The sequence below is a fragment of the Pseudomyrmex gracilis genome, unplaced genomic scaffold (assembly GCF_002006095.1).
Source record: "Pseudomyrmex gracilis isolate BER0280 unplaced genomic scaffold, ASM200609v1 scaffold_324, whole genome shotgun sequence".
Classification (NCBI taxonomy): Eukaryota; Metazoa; Arthropoda; class Insecta; order Hymenoptera; family Formicidae; genus Pseudomyrmex; species Pseudomyrmex gracilis.
Genome location: NW_018020908.1, coordinates 58,630 through 80,408, shown reverse-complemented (window position 1 = coordinate 80,408; position 21,779 = coordinate 58,630). Strand labels below are relative to the sequence as shown.

General features: G+C 41.9%; 1 protein-coding gene across 1 annotated transcript in view; it reads right to left on the bottom strand.

Moving 5' to 3' along the window:
• Window positions 1-20,314, bottom strand: part of LOC109860077 (lachesin-like) — a 107,392-nt gene extending 87,078 nt beyond the window's left edge. The window contains exon 1 of the mRNA XM_020438930.1: window positions 20,260-20,314. The gene's annotated coding sequence lies outside the window, so the exon portion shown is untranslated. The remainder of the gene's footprint in view (window positions 1-20,259) is intronic.
• Window positions 20,315-21,779: the final 1,465 nt, after the last annotated feature.

Here is a 21,779-nt window from a genome sequence, read left to right as displayed (position 1 = left end):
TTGAACCCCCAACGACTATTTTGGTCCTTTTGGAAGATCCTCTCCGCTTCGATCCCCCGTCCGTTCTCCAATTGAACTCGCTCTCTCACCCTCGAGGATTGCACACGTCTGCATTCAAGCGCCATAACGATACTTCGCTCCGGGTCTCTCTAAGTCTGTGTGTCTGAGGGACGCGTGTGTGCAACGTGTCTCGGAACCGCGACACTCCAAAGCCATTAGCGTTATGCTCTCCGCGCGGCGCGCGCCGTTCTGGCAACTGCATAGACATGCTCTCCGCGGGATCCTCTCGCGGTTATTTTTTTTACCGCGGATAAGAGACTCGTGAAGAGACACGCGCGCACGCGTCAAAAAAAGACTTTGAAAGGGAAGAACGACACGACGCCGGGAGGTACGATGTGTTTCGAGATTGATTTAAATTATACGCGGTTTGTGTTGTGAAATTGTGTGTTGAGATTTTTATTCGATCACACTCTCCTCGAGCGATTTCTTCGCGCGTTTCTAATTAATCTTCAGTTACGTTTCTCTCCGGGAAAGAGAGACGCAAACCGGGCAGGAAGAACCGGGAGAAAAAACGAGAGGGAATTTTTGTACAAAAACGGGAGAATTACGTATGTAACTCGCTACAATCGCGACTTTATTCCCGGACCTCGAGATTTTTTTCTAACCGCGGGTCTTTCTTTAAATTTGAATCAGCTGAGGTAAAAAGTCTGCGCGTAAAAAAAAAGCGAAAAATACTCTATCTCCCCTATGCAAGCTCGCGTAATAGATCCTAATTAAATCGTCATTACGTGTGAGAATTAAAAAAATTGTGCAGAGAGAAACCTCCAACTTCGTTGCTGCGCGCGGAGAAAATTGCGATTTTCTCGGACTTAAATCTTTAATTCAACTGCGCGCTATTGACCGTTATATATATTCGCGGAATTATGCGATAATTCGTGCGAAAGATGAGAGAACAACTCGCGTGATCGTCAGGAGGAGGAGGATCCGGGAAACGCGCGGATGACGAGTTACGTGCGCGTGCATGTATAAGTGCGGCGCGGAAGCTCGCGATTTCAACCGCTGAAAGCTCCGATTTCTACCCGTCTCTCATCACAATGCTTGTTTTATAATCCGAGAGAAAGAGAGAAAATTCCTCTCGCGCGTCACGTGTGCTCTCTCGCGATCCTAATTAAATTCTTAGCTGATGTTTCAGAGTAGCTTTTACCTGATGGAGACGTATGTGAGCTCCCATATTCCACGTGTACCAGTTAGTCTAATTCTACTCCCTATCCCAATATATATAGGAATTTTACAATGCGGAGAGAGTTTATATCGCGTATCAGAGTAAAATTATTAAATAAAGCGCGAGACAAATCGAGACGCGAATATCCAACGAATAAAAATTAATAACATCGCGGGGAAAAAAAATTATATATTAAAAAAACATTCAAATATCACGTTGATAAATATGTACGTCGGAAACTTGATAAATATCAATAAGAAGAGAGAGAGAGAGAGAAAGAAGAGGCAATAACGAGCTGTACACCTGAGATGTTTGAATAAAATTCTTTTTTTATTCCGAAGATTTAACAATTGATGCAAACGTAAATATAATAAAGAAGAATTTTGCCCGAACATCAGGTGTACAGCTCGTTATTGCCTTTCCTCCTTATCTTCTTATTGAAACATAACACGAGCACGAAACTTGATATATAAATATTCTTCGTCAGAAACGAGAAATAACTTGTGCGAGAGATGAAACGACGCCACTACACGAAAGATGAGATACTTAACATATCCGTATCCTTCCCTAGGTTTCTCCACTCTCGGCCACAACCCTCTAATCCGAGTTGCAGACCGGGATAGAAAGCCGGTGAGCGCGGTTCGATGACTTCGATGGCCTCGTTAGAGCGGTGAATTGACTTCCTCGAACTAGCTGTCGAACTTTCGACGAGATACAGACTTTTGGGCCAATTCTCTCGGTTAGGTGTGCGGTCGCTGGGTCCGCGAAATGGCGCAGTTTATCCCGCCAGCGCTCGTGGAACGCGCTCGCCGGATCCCGCCGGAAGACGAGCGACCGACGAGGGGAAGCGCGAGCGCTCGAAAAGCTCCCGACAATCGACGCGCCTGCGTGCGACAAATCATCATTCCGTGATAATCGAACGGATACGAGGGATCGGATCTCTCTCGAGATCGACGTGCGCGGAAATTGTATCACAATTTATATTCATGTTTTGTATATAAATATCTAAAAACTCTCCTCTAAACTTACAAAAACTTAAAAAATAATAATAACATCAAACGAATGAATAGTGAAGGCTCGTGAAAATTGAAACTAAGAACGAAAGGGCCAATACGAGCCGTTCCCAGGATGTTGTGCAGGAATAAGCGTGCATGTATATATATATATATATATACATGTATAAATTCACATGTAAATTATTTTTACATGTGGGTTTTTTGAATTGAAATTTCAATTCTTAAAATCATATAGGATGCTAGATTTGCATCTCATATATGAAAGATCCCAGATACCTCCCTAACTAATTTGAAAATATTGCGAAAAAAACTCCTCGGCCAGGAGTCGAACCTAATAATAACATCATTACAGTGACTTTCTGACAAGAGTTTCGAATCCGAGAACATTAAACTGAGACTGCGATCAGTTGTTTCAGATTAATCCTCATGACGGAACGTCGCCTTACGCGGTTATGTGAGAGATTTCTATCACGAAACAGGAAGTCTCAGTTCCGTAGACGGAATTTAACGGGATACGGAGGGAAAAGGAGGACGAGGAAACGCCAGAAAGAAACGAAAGAGTCGAACAACGAGCGGGCAACGTCCGTGTATCCTTCGAGAGAAAGCCTCTTCCGGAGTTTATTATTATTTGTTCGACGAGCAGCGCCGTATGTGGACCGCGTCCCCGAGGTGCACGTCCCCTTTGATATCAGATAATCCTAAGAGAGCTTAGAAGAGCAAAATAGCCCGCCTCCGTACACACCTATATACTCGGCAGACGCACACAGATGAACTCTCTCTCTCTCTCTCTCTGTGTGTACACAACCGCGAAGATACGATACCAGTCAAAGACGAGGAAGAAGAAGACGCCGAAAATTCTTAGACCGCGGCGTCCCGTTTTTTATCATTTTCACGGCGGACAAGAAGCGATTTCATTTCCTGAACCGCGCGATTCGCCGTAAAAAAAGATAACGTCGCGAGCGTATACTCGGTGTGCGCTCGCGAGCAAATTAAGAAACCCGTTTCTTAACATACGGGAATTTCTCGATAAAGAATTTTCATTATACGGAGAAATTTCTATACCGTAAATTCCTTATAATTTACATGTATATATAATTTTTCTTTCATTTACATTGGTAGTTGTCAAAAACTAATCTCCGTAGTTTATTTTGACATAAAAATCATAGATAATTTTTTTATATTGCACAGTTACGTATTCATATTACGAATGGCAAATTAAAATGGTATTAAAAAAACATAATTCATCGCTATCCGTTAGTTTAATAATAATTATCTTTTATCAAAAATGAAAGTTGAAATTTACGCGTTCACAGAGAATCACCCGTATAAGTAAATAATATAATAATATAAATAAATATAATATATTGTGATATATTAATAAATAACAAAGTGATTTATATATGCGCACACACATGACAAAGTGGTTGAATTACAAACCAATACTTCATTACAGCGGATTGACACCCAAATAATTTTTTTTTTTTTTTTATTTATTCAATAAATCGAAATCGATCTTGATAAACTTGAGTTGGGGAGCGAAACTTGTTAATTAAATACAGTTCATGCCCTTTGTGACAGCTTCGGTTGAAATTAGATTCAGTAATGTTCGAAATTTTGTATTAGTTAAATTAGCCATCGCGCGTAACTACAAAGCGTCCGGTTCGGTGACAATTAATTATTCGTGTTGCAACACCGTGACGTGCGCTTGCTGCATACCGATCGTTAATGCGCAAATTACGCGTCAGATATTCCCAACATCGTGCTCAACTTGCGCGCGTGGTACACCGATACCCACCTTGATCGGCAAAAATTCGTTAAACGTTCATTTCACGAGCCTTCGCGCAATGAATCGCGCGTGAAAACACAAGCTCGGCGGAAATAATATTTTCGAATAAACAAACGCGATGCACACAAAAAAAAACAATTCCAAAACGTTTTCCTCTTCGCACTTTTTTTTTCGCGCGGACTTTATCACCTCTTCTTCTATCTCGCTGATGAATAAAATCCGAAGTCGGATTTAATAACTTGAGCACACAACCGAGCGCGCGCTCGCATTACTGCGCGCGCCTCTCTCTCTTATTACGCCGATGTTCGTTTCTGAAAAATAAATGAGATATATCGATGCGTTTACATCACTGGGGTAAGTGGCCCTATTCCGAGGCAGCTATGAAATATGTAACGGACGCTGTAACAAGCGCACACAATCAATTTCAAGCTTCGTTAAGAACCGCGTTGATTTTATGGGAAACTGAATGTGCCGTTTTGCAACGATAATGCGGCAATTAAGAACGCGTCACGTTGCGTTTTAATGTATCACTAAAGTCTACAGAATATGAGCGTCGAAGCTTATTCCCGGTTAAACTCCGCACACGGTAACTATGCGCATATTTTAAGCGCGCGTGCGCGCGTACAATATCCAACTATATTCCGAATAGGTTTTTCGCGCAAGCGTGTCGTAAACACACTTGGAAAACGCGCGCGCGCGCGAAACATTTGAGATCCGTAATTAAATTTAACGCACGTCCGCGTACATACCCCACGCGAACGCGATACGTTTTCGCGTATATCCGAAAAAACGAACGAGAAAAAAAAAGAAAACGCACGCGATCGACAACCGATACGTGCACAACAGCAGCACGTCGGAGAGAATCGTGCACGCACGCACACACACACAAACACACACACACACACACACACACGGCAAATGTTCTCCTCCTATTCTTTTTTATTCCATCTAATTCCAAGTCGATTTTGTGTGTTTCGTTTTATTTCTCCCGTTGGTTTTACTTCCCTTTCGACATTCATATAAATTATCGCGGCGTGAAATCTCGCGTGCGAAAGCCTCTGACGGGGAAATGCGCGACGTTCTCTCCCCTCATAAAAGCGACGGCGAGTGTTTTCTTCTTCGACTGTATATATATACCCTACGCGTATCGCTGAACAAATCTAATTCGCCGTGGCGCCCGTGCTGGAAAAGTGCAGCAATATCGCGAGCGTCTTAAAAGCAAGTCGTATGGACCCGCCGCGAAAAAGGAACGAACGGAGCGCGATAAATTTGATTCGCCCGCGATAGATTCGCCGCAATTGTCTTCACAAACACACGCAAAGCCGCGACCGTATATTCCGCGACTGTATTCAAAAATTCTTATTTTCTCGTCTCCGAAATTCACGTTACGTTATATCCTCTGTGCGCGTGTGCGCTTCTCCGCACAAACACACGTGTAATTTTTTAAAATATTTGTTAAATGTGACACACAACTTTGTTTTCATACATCTTTTGCACATCCAAACCCTTTGTTTTTCTAAGTTTTTGCGATTTCTCAAAGATAACAAAATCGCGTCTTACCTACAGAGTCTTGTGCCTCTCTTGAATATAGTTACAAGTACCTAGTGAAAAAAAAAAAAAAAAAAAAAAAAAAAAAAAAAAAAAAAAAAACAAACAAACAAACAAATAAATAGAAACTACTTTTTCAACGTATTTCCATCCAATTAATTCCGGTCGCGCGGCGATCGAGGACCGTACACACATATATACATATCCTCGATGCGCGGCTGTTGCGCGGTCGAAAAATATATACGACGTGCTTGAAATTGCAAGAAAGTTATTATTTATAACGCCGCCATTATTTATGTGACACCGCGCGTCGTATTATAATCCACGGGCGTTCTCGGTCGATTTCGCGCGCCGCGGAGTTGGCCGGAAGTATCCGTTTCCTGAAAAGTGGCGTATGTAGTTTCCGCGCGACCTCAAATCGCGCGCCGCCAGGCGAAAAGCGCGTGCGGAGGATACACGTCGCGCGGCACACACTCCCGAGTAGAGAAGAAATACAATCCCTACGTGAGCGTACACGGCGAACATCGGATCCGCCGCCGCCGCCGTCGTCGTCGTCGTCGTCGTCGTCGTCTGTAGTGCATATAACCCCAGAAAAATGCTCATGGCACGACATTCATATTCCCGTATATTATCCGACACTTGCCTCTTACCCGCCCTCATAAAAATCCCTTCCTCTTTCGCGGGAGAGCGAATCGCGCCGTCGAAGAAGCACGTAACGATCTTAATCGAAGCGCCGCGTAACTTTTCCGCGCGAAAAGTGGAGCAACGCGACGAGCGATTCCTCCGCGTGATGGACCGCGCGTCGAAAACCGAGACGGCACAATATTTTTCAGTATCTAAAAAGTTGTTCCCGCGCCGGAATGCAAATATTGATACTCTGTTCTCTCGAACAAAACTGGATGGATTCTATCGCGACGATAATGCGCAACTAACGTTCCTCGTCCCTTATCACTCGCGAGCGACGACGGCGGATCTACACATCGACGTTGATGTAGTTACGCGCAAAACGAATGAGTTCGATTTATTCTCCTCTCGCATCTCGCGTGCTGTTGAATTCGAAGAATTCACAAAGACAGAGAGTCACTCTGTCGTGTTCGAATCAGTGTTATTCGTTAAGAATTGATTCGTTTCATTAAAACGCCGCGCTCCGCAAAAAACACGTGCGACGTTCCAACGAAAATAGATATTTTATTTCAACGGTGTTTCAAATGTAATTTCTGTCGGTTATTTTTAAGAATTCTATTCAATCCACTCGACTATCAGCGGCAAATTTGCGATTCCACCAGCGATTATTACATTATCGAATCGCTTTGCATCCCCCGCGAAGTCGTCCCCGGATCGTGCGTGTTTCTGAAGATTCGGGGTTTGCAAAACTCGAAATTAGCTCGAAACGAATTTCCGCTGAGCGGAAGAGGAAAGCTCTCTCGGGTCTAAGCTTTGCCGGGATTTCTCAAAGAAAACGGAATCGGGAATTCTTTTCCGCACAGAAAAGTCAAGGCAAACTCGGATCATCGCCCGAAAACATCGTCGGGTGAAACTTTTCCAGGACGAGCGCCATTCTTCAATTCGAGCAAATAACAAAAACACATAAACCAGTAGGAATGGTTCATCGGGGTTCCGCGGAAACGGCCCTCTCCTTCTCGGACGTGCTCCCAGTCGTTACTCGTCAGCAACTTTCGCGATTTTGCATTACTGCCGGAAACTTTGCCCTCTCAGCACTTTACGAAGTGACTTCGGTGTCTAATTGCACATTTGCGTTACGGGGAATTTGTATTATTGTTTCCAATTTGCGAATAAGAAGTAATACAATATATATATATATATATATATCTTGTGAACTTTAATAATTATATTAATTTGATAACAGACATTATGTATAATACGTGCTATAAATAGATGCTGTAAATATTTGTATTATATAACGGGTAAATATTTGTTATTATACAACAGGTCAGTAACTTTGTCATTATTTTATTGTTATTATTAACACATTTGCGACCGGCGATTTTAACCAAAACATATTACCTGAAGGTTCTGTTATTTAAATGGATGTAAATATTGTATATACATAAAATTGCTTCATTATATTACACTATATGTTTATTAAACTATATGTTTATTACACTATTTGTGTATTATTATTGTTACACTATATGTTTATTAAACAAATTAACACAGATTTTGAAATGACGTAGGACTATCGTTCGCGAATGCGTTAAGAGAGAAATGTTATATTAAATTAAATTTTATACATATTATTTATATTATTTATAGAAAAAAGAGAAAAAATAGATTTCTCTAAAAAAATATTTAATAATAATATTAAAAAAAAATTATATTCTTTTTCCATCGCGCGTAAATAAAATCTTTCTCTCTATGTAAACCTCGGTTCTCATGAAGCCGATAAGGAAACTCGCATTACATTCTGTTATAAATAGAAACGACGAGTCGACAGGAAATTACGAGTCACTGTAGCGTGAACTTTAATTCAATCATCGAGATCTAAGCTCACTCGGTGTCAGACCGCGTTGTCATTATGCTTGAGAGTCAGACAGCGTCCGTCACGTGACGACGGAATTGCGCGATACACAACAAGAATTCTCTTCTCCCGATGAAGAGAACTGGACGTATCCGAATAATGATCAGCATATGTGCAAACGTGGCGACGTGGCCAATGGCGGATGATATGTGTGATGTACGCGGCGTTTATTTGGCCAAGTGAACTGGCACCTGTAATACCACTGTCACGAAGAAGACGGGAACCGATATCCGCCGAAGTTCGACCCGCCCGCTTGACCGGTTAGCGCCCGGGCTGTGCTATGCGCAAATAGGAATCCTTCTGTCGGTTATTTCAACAGACAGAATGAGGCGGCGCATGATTAGTTGATGGCGTCGGTTATTGGGTGCGGCGCAGAATGCACTTTCCACGATTCAAGTTCACGCGAGCGAGAGAACACAATGCTACGTAATTAATTTCTCTAACAAAGAAGTCGTCTTTATTTATAACTTATTCAAGTTCAAAACATCCCCGCGAAAGGAGATAACACGTTGTTAAATATTTGTCATTTAAAACATTATTGCGTGTATAAAAAAAAGAGAAAGAGAGAGAGAGAGAGAGAGAGAGAGAGAGAGAGAGAGAGAGAGAAACTTATCCCGCAGTGTTGAAAACCTCATAAATATAGAATCTACAAAGTCTAATTGAAAGATCGGCAATTAACGTTTTGTTGCAAAGAAATTAACTCGCAATAGATAAAATTATTTCCCAACGACGTATGATAATTTTTTTTTTTTTTTTTTTTTTTTGTATTCGATTTTAATCAGTCCACTGAAAGCAAGCCGCCGCTCCCGCAGATGAGCGACTAACAATCGATCTGAACTCGGTCTGAACGTGGGGCGATTTTACCCCGTCCGAACGGGGAATAATCTGCAAACGAGAGTTGCCAGTTTATCATTAAACAAGAACAATTGACGTGTATAAAACGAGCGGCTCTCTCGCGCGCGAGGCTTCTCTAGAAACGAGCGCTTCAAAATCCCGGGCACACAATCGGGAGAGTGTAAGCGCGCGCAAGAGAGGAACGGTAATTGCGCGTATCGGTGAGTTACGCCGCTCGTAGCGAACTTTTAATATGGTCGTTGAATTCCATGAGCCTCGGTGAGCATTTAGACGTGTGCATCCGCATACGTGTACTCACACGCGCGCACACACAGAATCGCTTATCGCGCACATGCGTGTGTACATACGCGCGCGCGCGCGTGTGTATGTGCGCGAATGTCGGATAAACAGACACCGACGATATTACCGGCAGGAGGAATCAAATTTCCGTTACTTCGATCCGGAATTTCGACTGATCCCATCTACGAGAGAGAGAGAGAGAGAGAGAGGGAGAGAGAGAGAGAGAACTTCGGTTATATAGGGTGTCCAGACGATTTTATGCTATAACTTGGAAATCTTATTCCCGAAATGGCCCTCTGAGTCAAAAATGTCGCCCCCGGACCAAGTAGGACGACATCGAATCCCGAATGTAATCCGCTAAAAAGATACAGCTGTTCGAAGCGCAGTTTTATCTTCCTCGAAATGCAATTTTGCTTATACAGACAAGTGAAAAATGTGCGTGTGGCGATTTTCTCTCTCGCTCGGAAAATTGTTCCGCTTTTTTTTTTTTTTTTTTTTTATTATTGTCACTTTTTTATGATGTGATTTCGGCAGCGATCGTTATAGAGACCGCGGTAGGTTTATGGCACACAATCCGATCCTCGCGACACAGCGCTGTATAGTGTATCGTGTGTCATAACGCCTTTGATACGCGCATGGATGTTTGCTTGGGGGATATCTCCTGAGTATCAACTTTTTTACAATATATTCCTGCGAACTATTTCACGTTACGTACGTAAAAAAAAACGAAAAAAAAAAAAATATATTACACAACTTTTTCGTTCTTCTAATTTCATGTTTTTTGCGCATCCTTTTTGTTCGACCGAATCAAATAGAGTTTTTCCGTCAGTGTATAATATAAAAAAGTTATATTACGTGTTTACAAATTCACATATTTTGCATCGGATATTTCTGGTCGAGATAATTTCCGAGCGCGCAAGTATATTTTTTCAATTTTTTTCCCCCAGCAAGTCTTGTCCAACCGTGAGAGTCTTTTCCACTAAAAACCGTCTGACCACAAGCGTCTTTTTTCACTGAATCTTGTCCGACCACAAATGTCTCTTTCTCTCTCTCTCTCTACTGAATGTCTTTCTACTGTTTGACTACAAGTGTCTTTCGCTAAAGCTCGTCTTGACCGTTTAATTCAACGTGTCACACGACTAAAATCACGAAGTCGTTTTTGCCCTGCACTGTCAGCTCGAGACAAGAGAAACGGTTGAACCGGAAATCGGGACGCAAAGTTGCGTGTCACGGAGAGGCGGCTAGGAATAATATTTGCGTTTTATTCGACGACACTGCGTTTCGCGTCAATATTTTCTCTTTGCCGAAGAACGATACTTAATACTAATAATGAAAGAGATGTGGAAAACACACTTATGTCTCATTATTTCTTCTCTTGTTATTTTACTGCAATTTATTTAAAAAAAAAAAAAAAAAAAAAATGAACATATTTCGCAACGCGAGAAAACCTAAGACAGAGGAACACGACGGAACGTCGTTAATTCGAGAGGAACTTTCGCAAGAACATTTTTTTTTCGGCTGTTAAAATCTGCCGCGGAAAAAATCATTCATCCGTTCACAATTGCGCGGCACAACGTCTCTCTTCCCCTTCGGACACATCCGGCTTTTGTGACCGTCGGGGAAGTTTCGTTGTCGGTGCATTGGCTTTAGCTTGTAAAACGATCCCATTTCCATAACAAAGGGGAGTCTCGCGACCGTTATGAATTGCAGATTGCACTGAAAAACGAGTTTAAACTTCTGTACGTTACTTTCGCTTTTAATGCGATTAGCCTGATCGTTACAACGGAACTCGCTTGTCTTGCCGGCCAATTAAAAGATAAAGCCGTGGGAGAAGTTAACTTCTCACCGTTTTGCAACTCCTGGTATTATTTAATCCTTCGCGAGATTATTTTACACCGACATTATTTTGCTTAACATGTTTGAGAAAAATATATATCCCGTTAAATATTATCATACGCATTAATTTCTGCAAAGAGAAAAAAAATTATTCAGACAAAAAAAATACGTGTTTTCATTCTTGTTCTTTTTCTTTTTCTCCTCACTTCTTTCGATAGTAAAAAAATACCGAAGACGAGATCGCATTTTTAATTTAAAACGTCCGTTAAAACGTTGTCACGCCGACTGAATTTGTTTCTTCTTTTGACGAGTGTTTATCCTCGGTTGAAAACGTGATTTAACATTTTTTTTTCTTTTTTACCCCCGTAACGCCGCGCGTAAAATTTCTTGCTGTTAGGGTCAGCGGGAGATTAACGTAGCAGCGCGCGATCTGCACAGCGGAGGAATTTGCGCTTCACGCGGAGAGAGAGAGAGAGAGAGAGAGAGAGAGAGAGAGAGAGAGAGAGAGAGAGAGAGACGTAAAGCCCTTTTGCAGAATAAAAGGATGCAAAAGCGCGGAAAGCAAAGTGGCGTTCCGCTATATACGCGGGTTGCCTCATATTTAATCTTCGCATTTCTCCTTTCCACTTCGCGTTCGCGTTCGCATTACTGCGGTGCACTTGAGAATATCTTTCCATATCCAGCCCCCAACTGTCTGGGGGCTTTTATCGCACAACCAGCGTTTTAAACCTGTAACAACCGGGCGTACCGCATGCACTTCAAGAGAAATGGCGTATACGTTAATCCTTCGATATTTTTTTCGAGAAGGGAGAGAGTCGCATCCTCTCTTCCTCCTTCTCCTCTCCATTCTCCTCAATGACCGTATAGTCTGAGTTTCATTAACACGGCAGGGATTTCCAACGACGAGGAATATTTTTAATTCACCATCACCGTTCCGCCTTGATTTTTGTCTTCAACTGTGTTATTTTCACCGTCTCGTCGGTCTGAAAGTCAAAAAACACTCGGTTTGAAATAATATTTTTTTCAAAATAATAACTCGATTGTCACCGTAGCGTGTTCATCGAGTTTTTTGCCTCTGTATATTTCATTTTCTGCATTTTCTACATTTACATTTTTCTACGTTGTGAAATCAGAGCATTTTCCTTTCAAGGAACACGACCTGGACGTCGCACGGGGTGGCCAATATATCTCGGACTATGGTCAGCCGACCTTTTCACCTCGAAAAGTCGACAGCGGTGTATGGGGGCTGAAAGTAAGGGAGAGAAAAAAAGAGAGAGAGAGAAAGAGAGAAAGACAGAGTAGACAGAGAGAGGCGGAGGAGGAAAATGTGTGCGCGAGCGTAAGCGTGACCATCCGCGAAGCGCTCAGCTCCGGCTTCGTGTTCACGATATATATCGTGTGCACGCGCGTCCTCGCACGCGCGTGTCGGACGGGGCCAGCGAGCGAGCACGGAGAGTAGCGGAGAGGAAAGAGAATAACCGTGTTGCTGCAGTCGGGGGAATGACGCGGACAGAGTGCAGCAATTTCGCGCAATACCGCCGGAATACCGGGCGTTTCGGGAATGCGGATCAGCATTTTCCCGGCCATCCTCTATTTCTCTTTCTCTCTCTCTCTCTTTCTCGTTCGCTCTCCTTTTTTCTCCCCTCGATATCTCCTCGACAGTGCTCGTTCCTTTCGTAATGCGACCCTCTGTGTAACAACTGCTCCGACGCGCATTCTTTCGACCCGCCTCCTGCGTCGCGCGAATTATCACAAGCGCGCGTGTATTTCTCGCATCTGCGCGGATCAGTAGACGATGGAAGATGTCGCGGTGTGAAAGATGAAACTGATCGTCGTATAATTATTGTGTCTATAAAATTCGCACATACGGTGTTTCTCTTGACTTGTACGATTTTTTTTTTCAACGTCTAAAACATTTAATCTTCCGCTTAATTTTCCAAAGTTGTACTTGTTTTTTTTTTTTTTTTTTTTTCAAACGAACGTACATTGTGACGGAGCTTCCTCTGTTTTAGTAGAGTAAAATAATAATTAATGCACCAAAATCGGCTTTTCGAATCCGTACAAGTTAAGAGAATCGGTGAGGAAATACGGAAATATGACAAATCTCTTCCGAGCCATCGTGAAAGTTCGACGGATACGTCGATTCCCTTTCCATGAAGCTACCCGCGCAATGAGCTCTCTCTCTCTCTCTCTCTCTCTTTCTCTGCAGTTCTCTTCCGTATTACGAATTGCTTCTATCCCTCTATGAATCGTATTATATTACGCGTTGTCTTCGCTGTACTCGGTCTTGATCACACGCGCGCGCGCACGCTCTCTCTCGCTTTGCGTTTAGAGAACGAGAATGAATACCGAGAGTCGGGGCGAGAGAGTTATTGTATGACGCGCTGCGCGAGGTGAGGCGAGGCGAAGAGAGAGCACTTTTGATCCTCCTTTAAATTACGACGAGGACCTGTGCAGAAGCCGGAGAAAGGATCGCGCGCGCACGCACGCACGCACGCACGCGAACGGGGAAGCGTATATATCTTTGTCTCTCGCTCGCTGCGATTTGTCAAGCTCGAATATCGACGTGTGCACACGCACAACGTGCTTTTCGCGTCGACTACCGATTTCACGAGAGACCAAAGAAGTTCCGTCCTATCGCTCGCCTCCTGACGACGACTGACTCAGCCTTTTCGCAATAGGCAACCATTTAACTATTCCGCGCCTGCCGCTAAGTAGACGCGCCACCGACAATGACTGAAGTTTAACGAAAAGGAACTTCGCGAACGCGTAAGCACGATTCTCGCGACCGAAATGACGAGTCTCGTCGTGCCTCGTAGTCGTTGTCACTGTTTCCGAAATTTACGTGCGCGTTAATACGAAAAGTAATAAATTTCAAATAAAAGTGTTACAAATTGTTTGCGAATAAAAATGTAATCGAACAGTTTCACACAAAGGTGTTGTTGAGAAGGTTGTCCTCGGGTTCTAGATGGTTAATCCAAATGTGAATAAAAAGGTACCGGACAGAGAAAGGACCAGTATGCAGAATGTAATGCAATAAAACAATAAACAATAAACAATTTTATTTCAAATTAATAAAGAAGAATAAGATTCTTCGGGCCTCTAAAGTCTATTAAAATAACGAATGAATTAAATTCAAATCGGATTGTTTGGGCCGTTTTGCAAGATGTTATGCAGAGAATGTGCTTGAATATATATACAGGGTGTCCCAGAATTGGTTTAACATCTCTCGTAGGTAGGTAGAAGGAATAAAAATGAGTCGAAAAGTTTTATACTATTTTGCTAGATTCGCAATAGTTACTGAGATTTTAATTAACAAAGATCCGCGAATAAGCATGCATCGGGCTGTCTTATGCCAGGAATAGACTATGCGCGCATTCGCGATTCGTGATTCGCGATTCGCGATTATACAAACACACTTTTTGCGTGTATTCGCGTGACTACTACGTAGCTACGTAGCGCATCGCTACGAATCGCGAATGCGCGCATAGTCTATTCCCGGCATTACGCGCGTAAGACAGCCCAGTGCGCTTCGCTATGGGTAACATCGTTAGCGCGCGAAGCGCGGCGGGCAGTCTTACGCGCGTAAGACAGCCCGATGCATGCTTATTCGCGGATCTTTGTTAATTAAAATCTCAGTAACTATTGCGAATCTAGCAAAACGATATAGGACATTTCGACTCAGTTTTATTCCTTCTATCTGCCTACGAGAGATGTTAAACCAATTCTGGGACACCCTGTATATGCATACACATATATTTGACGAAATAATTTTTTTAGTTAGAGGGGTATACGGAGTCCTTCATATATATGTGATGCAAATCCAGCATCCTACATGGAGGAAAAAATTATTTCGTCAAATATATGCATATACTATATATATATATATATTCAAGCACATTCTCTGCATAACATCTTGCAAAACGGCCCAAACAACCCGATTTGAATTTTATTTCAATTTACGATTATTATGTACTTTTCTGACTTTGAAAGCATAATTTTCTTAAATAATTTATATCGGATGTATATTACACGCAATTAATGTTTATAATATACTCAAAAAATTGTTCTCTCTCTCTCTCTCTCTCAGCATAATAACGCTTGTTAAATTAATTGCTTTACCGGGTGAAGAATATATAAACGATCTCTCGTAAGGTTTAATTCCGTGGCAGGTCGTTTTCGGGCTGCACTTTATCTTCGGTACGCAAGAGGAAATGCTCGTAAGAGAGTACCTGACGACCTCAACGGTAAATCTCTAACGAACGAGATATAATAATAATAATAAAAAAAAAACCTTCGTTCGCGTGCAAACCACCCAGTCATTAACCTGTACCCGTCGTGATCTTGCACCAGCCCAACGTGCTAAAAAGAAAATAACGGCTACACGTTAATAACCGCGAAAAAAGCTTTCTCCGTTGATTTTTTTTTAGCCGACGAGTAATTTACTAATTTATACTTCGCGCGTCCAAAGATTATAAATATATATATATATGTTCAAAATTACAAAAATTCGGCGTGAGAAGCGAATATACTTGCCTCGTTTGTATGCGACGGCGAACAACTTTCTGAAGTTTGACCTTCGCACCATCTCTCTCTCTCTCTCTTTCTCTCTCTCTCTCTCTTTCTCTTTCTCCCTCGCAAAACGACGACGGTATAGTTTCGCGGTGCGAAGGAACGTGTTGTGCGTCATTCTGCAAAGTTTAGTTTAAAGACATCGGCGGCGCGGCGGCCTACCGGCTGCTATTCTCCGATTTCGCGCTCGCCGTCGCCGTCGTCGTCGTAGTCGTCGTCGTCGTCGTCGTCGTCGTCGTCGAACGAGTTCGGCCGGAGTTCGGAGAGCGCCGAGTTTCTGTCGCGCGGAAACTTTCATCGGAATATCGTCGGCAAACACGGCGTCGGCTTTACGAGCTCGTTCAGCGCGAAACTCCTTCTCCCCTTCGAGCCTTCGAAATGATAAATAACCGGGTTCCGGCGCACAAAGTAGATATTCTCGCGCGCGCGATTACAACGTCGACGGTTTAATAGTTATCAGTTTATCAAGAGCAATTAAGCGGACATTTATCAAGTCTTGGCAAAAGCTAGTCGGTAGTTGAGAAAAAGCTAGCTACGAACAATCGAATCGTGTCACAGAGGCGTCGCAACTCGGCGACACAACTCCCTACAAGTTTTGAGATAAAAATACAAGAAAATCTAATATTTTTTTTCTTCAGTTTTATTAAAAAATAGCGCAAACTTTTGGACTGATAGACCAATCGACCGAATTTTAACGCAAGAAATGCGGAATCAATCATTCTGTTCAAAGTCCGCATAAATCTCCGCTAAACCATGCATCCGATGTGCCGTCAGGTGCGAAATTTATAATTGCGTCTCGCTCTCTCTCTTTCTCTCTCTCTCTCTTGACACGTGGGGGTTTACGGCACGTCGCGCGCGAATCAAGCTTTATGTTTGATCGAGAAGTCAGTGAAACGGTGACGGTTATAAGAATCGACATTATTTGTATCGAGTGTAGTCAGAGCGCTTCGAGAAGAGAGCCTGGAGCAAAACGATCGACGGTACTTTCATTCTCTCAGGCAGGCGAAGATTCTTCCTGTTGGTGCCGGCAATATCGATCGCGACCGCCCCGTTATTGCTGCGCATAAAGGAAGATGTTTCGCCGAGCGACTCCAACGCGTGTTAGTGCCGGATTTACGAGGCGATTGACGCGCAACCCGGCAGAAGCGGGACAAAGCTTAAACTGGATCACCGCGACGCGAAACATCAAGTTCGAAACGTGTCTCCGCTCAGGAGCCGCTTTAAAGCGCCGTCATTTCAGAGTCGCTATTACGCCGGGAGAAAAGCGTTTGACTCTCTGTGATCGCTCAATTTTCTTATTTTCCGCTAATTTATTCCCTTTGTGTCGATCCCAACGACGACACATAACGTTACGAGAGACCCTCACTCTGTCATTTTGTTGTCTATTGTCATCCGGTATTTTAAAATGTAAAGCGCGCGAGTACATATATACATGTAAGTATTTGAAATACTTGTTGGTTAAATGATAAAAAAATTGGATTATATGAAAAAATAAATTTGTCATTTATGTAATAAATATTATTCTCTCTATATGATACGTACGTATTATTTTCTCATTTATTATCCTTGTATGTTAGGGGAGACCGGGGCTAGTTGTGACACGGAGTTAGTTGTCAAACTGCTATTATCTTGCTTACTAAATCTTGGAAAATATTCTTCTTTTTATTGTAAGTTGCTACTAGTGTTAGTAACGTGTACGAAAGAACTTTTCTTAAAAACATTATATATGATATTTACGAGCACTTTTGTAAAACTGGATATGGCAAGTAGATTTTTCTGATCTCGATTCTTTAGTAATTTCGTTGGTTTTAAATTTTCTAATTGCAATTGTATCTTATGTATAGGAAATATGCTAGTTTTAAATAAGTTTTTCTATATTTATTTAATCGTCATTGCATCGCAGTTTATAAATATATAATATCTTTTATTTAAAATGAACGTTTGGGATAAGTTGACTCAAATTGAGACGGGATAAGTTGTCACACGGTGAGCATGCGCGAAGAAGTAATCGGAGTGATCGTTATGCGTCGTTACAACTTTTTCAGTACCTGTCATTGTTTTTTTTATTAAAGATTAGATTACTAATTATGTTTTATAGTTTTTAACTGATTTAGTAATGTGAAATCATTTAAAGTTGTTTTTTATATATACATGATTATTAATATTGTATAAATACTTTATACTTAATGTATAATGTTATGTACTCTCAATAAATTTAATAAAATAAAAAACAAATTTTATATCTTGTTGTTTCTCTGTATAAAAAACATGTGACAATTAACCCTGGGTATGGGGCAGGTTGATAAATCTGCGCGATTGTACTTAACATTAAAATACTCGGTCATGAGAGCCGTTCGCTAGGTGTTGTGCGGAAATTATACGTGTATATATATACATATATACGTGTTCACGTGTAAATTTTTACACGTGAAATTCGAATTGTAATAACAATTCTAAAATTCATATAGGATGCTATACTTGCATCTTTTTTTTGCAATATAAATTTAATTTCAATTAGGGGGGTATTTGGGATCTCTCATATACGAGATGCAAGTATAGCATCCTATATGAATTTTAGAATTGTTATTACAATTCGAATTTCACGTGTAAAAATTTACACGTGAACACGTATATATGTATATATATATACACGTATAATTTCCGCACAACACCTAGCGAACGGCTCTCATGACCGAATATATATTTATTAGTTTGGAAACTTCGGAGCTTTAAAAGATTCTTTAATTTATTAATTGATTAAAATACTCTTTTGTGTAAAGATATATAAGAATAATATTTGTTTTTTCTTAAAGCTAAAGGATGTGACTATTATATAACGTACCCAATATTACATAATATTGCGTACATTTTTTTTTTTTTACAATCTATTTTGGATGTTACTTTGTGCCCCGGTCTCCCCTATTTCGCGCCGCGACGTTTGCGTTGATTCGCAAAAATTTGAATGTTTTTTTCATCAACACTTTTCAAGTTACTTCGCGTACCTACGTCACAAAATACTTCCGCTTCACTCGGGAGCAAATTTTTAAGCAAATGCCTCTGTTTTGTGCTTTCCGCATATATAACGTTGCTCTCTAGGAGAAATCTTACAAATCCACAAAGTACGATAAAAAAAAAAAAACAAGTTACGATAAATATTTCTCTTTAACGTTGGCCGACTTACGATTATAACGAATTTGCTGTTGCGGCGAGCAACATGTAAGTTGCGTCGGGACGGGCGGAGGAGCGAATCCCCGCTGGAAGAAGTTTATCGAGACGCCGGCTCCAATTTATGTGTAAACTCGGCGGAAAAGATAACGCGCAACATGCTTGCCTCAACAACGGGCGAAAACGAATAAAAGCGCCCCGGCTATACACACGTCGGAGAGACCGCGCGCGCGCTTGAATATCTTTAAAACCACCGCAATCCTTGTACTACACGTCACTATATAATCCCGCGCGCAAAGACGGTAAAATATTTCTTCTTCCGGAAAATTACAACTTGAGATAAATCCTACGTATAATATTTTTACGAACTTGACCAAACAATCAACGATCGCTTCTCCCTGTCTCCGATTTGATATGTTTTCTAGTTTCCGAGAGATAGTTCGATTATCAGAGAAAAAAGAGAGAAAACGAAATCGTCGTAGGCGATTGCGAGATACCCTTTCTCGTAACGAACGTTCACGGTCCCCGGTTCGAAAGGACGAATTCGCCGAACGGACGGGAAGAGGAGGAGAAGAAGGAGGAGAAAAACGAGTAATAATGGCCACTGTGACGCCATTGTTCTACGTTGGCGGACAAACATCCGCTAAGCCTTCGAATCAGGCGAAATAGTCGAGATTCCGGAAGAAGACGATCCGCTTTTCCCCCCCGGCCAAGAGCTCGAGGATACGATCGTAGGGTTGCGTCGAACCATCCACTTCACTCTTCCTCTCCTCCCGTAAAGATCGCAAGGATGTCCCACCTCCCTCCTTCTCATCCTCTTGGTCTCTCTGCGAGAAAACGGGAGAAACGAACGCTGACGTTACGGAGGACGGATGGCATGGACCGGTGTGTTCTCCGGGAACGAGAGAGAAGGAGAATGAGTGACTCGATTCGACGCTCGGAAACACGATATACGGGAAAAGAAGCAGGTTTACGAGGAACAGATTCTGTCTCCTCGATCCATATAGCTTCCGATCGGAGATAGAGGACATCTTCCCGATCGGACGATCCCGACCAAACTCCGCGTATCTCGAGAGAGAAGCGACAGGCTTTCCCAACGTCTCTCTCTCTCTCTCTCTCTTCTGATGTGATGATCTCTATCGAAATTAACTACGAACAGAATTCACGGAAGCGCAAGTTGAAAAAAAAAAAACACTCGGAACTAACCAGGTAGGAACAGAAAAACGCAGAAATGAATACGAATTCATTTATCTCGTGCGCGCGCGGTAAATATATAATCAGCAATTAATATAAAGAATATTTACACGCTAATGAACAATAAAATTAATAATATATATTAATATTAGACCTGATATTATAATATTAATACGCTAATTATAAAATATTATATCGATATATAAATATTAATTTGCCAATATTAATCTATTAAATTTTTTTTTACCTGTTGTTTTACGGTAGGTAGTAGGTGTGCGCAATGAAATGTCTGTGACTCCTCTCACTCTCCACGACGAACTCCCCGTCTATTTTGAATTAGAGCTCTTTATATACGTGCACTGTCTGCAAACTTTAATCGAACTTCGACCCTCCTGTCCCTCCCTCCTCCCCCTCCTAGATCCGGTGACCTTACAATGTCGTCCAGTCAATAATCAAACGGAAAACACAAACATATACAGTCCCTGTGTACTTGTCCTTCATATACTTGTCTCTTCTGTGTATTTGATGAAAGTTAATTTTGTTGTTCCCCGAGGTCACACACAACACCGAGGTCAGAGAAAGAGAGTGTGAACAGAGAGATAATTTCGCGATTCTCTCAGATTTATAACAACCGAAACACAGATGTTCGTTTGTATATACAAATTTAATACGAGAGTTTCTCAACAAAACTCGTGTTCGATATGATTGTCACGCGAAAATATTGAAACAAAACAAATAAAATGCGTGAATTTCCCGCAACTGCGACGTGTGTACGTACGTATATGCGCACAGCCGCGTTGGCGCGAGAGATTTTACAACGATGGAAGTACGAAACGCCGCGCGGATCGTTTCTCGCCGTCGAAAATTACGATTTGCGATATCGCGTCGCCGTCGATATCTCTCGCGCGCGTGGTTTTACTCCGCTTATCCGCGTCTCAAATTTCTCTCTCTCTCTCTCTCTCTCTAGCTCGCTGTTTATATTCGCACTTTGATCCGTAAACATTCGCAATTGAGACGCGACGCGCGCGTGCAATTGCTCGATAAACATCCGGCGATCATTTCGCGTCTTCCAATCGGGGCGTGTGTACATATACCTCTGCTAAAAAAAAACACACACACACACACAAATGAAATAACTAAACACCTAGGTCGGATTTATTGACCGTGTAAAACAATTTCTTTTTTTTTTTTTTTTCTAGAAACTTAAGCTGCGTAAGTTATTGTACAGTTCGTGCAAAAATATATGCATCGTAAATATACATCGTAAATTATCTTGCCATAACTCCGCGTAAATACTCGGAGCGATACGATGGTTTATTCGCAATCGCGTTTAGAGGAAACATTTGCCAGCTCTCCCGATGGGGGAATAAACTCTTCAGGTAATTTAAACACGTTAAATTCGGCTAGCCAGAACGGAACACAGTTTACCCTTTCCCCTCGACGTATATACACACGCGCGATTGATCAAATACCAAATCGGTATCTGTGCAAATTGCCCTCCCCTCCCCCTCCTCCGCGCAGTTATAACGATTTTCCTCATTTTCGCTGTCGATACGCAGTCGATATAATTGCTGATTATTAATCATCTGTATCAAGGTGTTTGCGATAAATCGCCCGTTGTAATCAGAACGAGAGAGAAGGGGATTATTTCGGTTTCTCGCATTTGCGCGCGCGCGCCGTCTTTTTTTCGCGCGAAAATTCGCGAGAAATTATTATTTCAACGGACCGTGAGATTTGTCCGCCGCGCAAAATCCGCCATACTTTTCT